We start from the raw sequence: 2815 nt of genomic DNA on the forward strand, positions 1-2815 counted from the left end.
TAGATACTTTATTATGGTATAGTATTTAAATATATGCCTGAGAAACACATAATATTGGCCCTTTAAGTGCTGTGAAAGAGCTTTAAGACAATGTTTTTTTTTTATTTGTTTGTTTGTTTTTTGGTTGTAGATTTCATGTTGAGGTTTGCGCTGGCTTTTTTGTTTTGTTTTAACTTTTATGTGATTTTTATTTTTGTTTTTAATTGTGTTGTTTGCATTGTTTTACTTGTAATGAGTTTTATTTTCTGTGTTGGTCCCCAGGAAGAATGGGGTACAATAATTAAAATGAAATGAAACTAAACCTGTGGTCTGATAAGCGACAGAAGATGGAGATGGCGATAACAACAACAACAACAACAACAACAACAACAACAACAACAACAACAACTAGAAGCAACATTTTCCTGTGAAAACGCTGCTTCTAAGGCTAAGTTAACCTGAAACTCCTCAGACTGAAGAAATCTTTTGGAGGTTGGTGGATGTTAGCATGTTAGCATCGGTTACATTTGCAGCTTCCTGCTTCCTCAGGTGCACAACGTCCTTCCTCATCACGCTGGTTTGGATCAGATCCAACATTTTTACTCTCCTCGAACCATTCAGATCTGTATAAAATCATTTATTTTTAATATTTAGAGAAACATCTCAATTAATGTCACAGTTAGCTTACATATAAATACTGCAGAGGAATGTTATTTTTTTATTTTTCATATTTTGAAACACTGAAGCTGCTGAAGTGGCTGAAATACTCTTGTAAAACAATTTAATGTTAAAATAATTACCTTTTTTAAATTAAACACAGGAAAAAAAACTCCTTACAGTAGCAGGTTCTAGATAAAAACACATTTAATTAAAAATAAGAGAGGTTTCTGAGGCTTCACCTGGACCTGTTCTGGTTTCAGTTCATTCATGAAGCGTGTGCATTAAAGCTACACACGGTTTTAAAATAAACCTGCATGTCATCTCACCTTTATCTCTTATTTCACTTCTCTCCGGGTCCAGCGGCTCGTCGAGGAGGCTGCAGCCGACCGCTCGGCCGTAATGCATCTGTGATCACAGTAATTTCTCTGGGAAAAAGCAGAAATCAGCCGCTGTCAGAAAAGACATGAAAAGTTCAGGTGCATACAGATTGGAAAGTTGCAGTCTTAAAACGTCCTCTGAAATTACACCGGATGGAAAAGTTAAAAGCTTTTGTTAAATGCCAAACGCGACAGTCTGAGAGGAAAAGATGGGGGGAAACGGTGAAACAAAGGATTTTTTATTTGCTCCCCAAGCTCAGAGTAACCTTTTCTAAGTGCCTTTTATTTTTTGTATAGGAGCTTCAGACATCTGAGTTTAGCCTATATGCTCTTTTAAATAAAACCTCTTGTAATGATGATGATAAAGCTGCAGACTTTGTGTTCGGCGCCGTTATTTATTGGTAAAGTTCCACACAAAGCTCTTCCTGTCAGCTTTCTTTCTCTGACTTTTGAAAGGGAACAATTTAAAGTTTTCCAGCGTCTCCATTTTGGTGAATGGTGGCAGAGCTGAGAGCGAAATGTGTTTCACCTGCAGACGAGATGTGAACAGGGCAGGAAGAATGGGGCCGTTTTCGGGGGCCGCAAAGAGCTCTGAAGGATGGAAGAAATAATCTGAGATAAGGACTGTGTCTTGTGGGAGAAAGAGTAAAAAGTGTATAAAACACTCAGATGTAACTCGTCTCTACTTCATGGGCCGATGCTAAAAGCTGAGGCGAGGGTCCAGTGTGCCGAGCGCTTTATTAGAGGGAAAATAACAGAAGAACAAGCTGAGGATAGTGCATAGTTTCTACTCTGAATTACTCCTGTGTGGGTTGTTGTTGCAGACAAACACTCGAACACGTGCACACGAGCACAATTTGGGGGCTCGGGCTGAACGCACGAACCCCTCGAAGCCTTACAGAAAGACACACGTCCACGTCTGGAGGCAGAGGTTTTAATCAGCTGGAGCTGAAAAGGAAAATGCCATTAGATTTTAAAGTGGATAATTTCGCATTCTTCTCTCTATTCAATTCTTCATTTTTCTTTTCAAGCTACCCTTTTATGCCCGATACATGTGCTTTTATGGAAAATTACGACATTTAATCGAGAGTCTTTGGTCAGAGATAATTGCACAAAGACCCATTAGCGGTCTTCCAGGACCGGCGTACCCTGAGCGTTTCTCCTCTTTTTTTCTTTCTACAACATCTGTGAGAACATGCTTCATGGAAGGAGGATAATCATAATTGAATTATCTGTCATTACGGGGAGCAAAACGCAGGTCACCTCAGGTTCACATATGCTGCGTGCTGTCATAAACAAATCAATTAAACAAATTACGCTCAACAAACCAGGCTGTTGTACCCACTGTATGTACAGTAAAGGTCTGCCGCTGTTGTTTGCTTTTCCTGACGATTTACTCAAAGCAATTATAATCATATTTAAAGTTTTCTGGGCCACTCGTGCTCCTCACCTGACGACCCACCTGCTGATCGGCAAATTGGCGCCCGGGTGAGATCAGCAGGAGGACATTTGACCTGAATTTTAGCCACTGTAGGGGTCACCTCGAGTGAAGAAACAGGAGTTACTGCCTCAAAGCAGGTCTCGCACAGGCCTGAGAACTGGCAGGAACGCTGGACTCTTATTTTAGGCCATGACGGGTCATTTTACACACGAGGACTTCAGTTCTCTCTAATCAGATATTAACAGAAACAATCGGTTCTGTTCATGATTCATTTATTGTTTAACTAAAAATGTTTATGCATTTGTTAACCATAATAATGACATGTCACAAAGAAAGAAAGTATCACTTCTATTCTTTT

Source organism: Austrofundulus limnaeus, unplaced genomic scaffold (assembly GCF_001266775.1).
Source record: "Austrofundulus limnaeus strain Quisiro unplaced genomic scaffold, Austrofundulus_limnaeus-1.0 Scaffold89, whole genome shotgun sequence".
Lineage (NCBI taxonomy): Eukaryota > Metazoa > Chordata > Actinopteri > Cyprinodontiformes > Rivulidae > Austrofundulus > Austrofundulus limnaeus.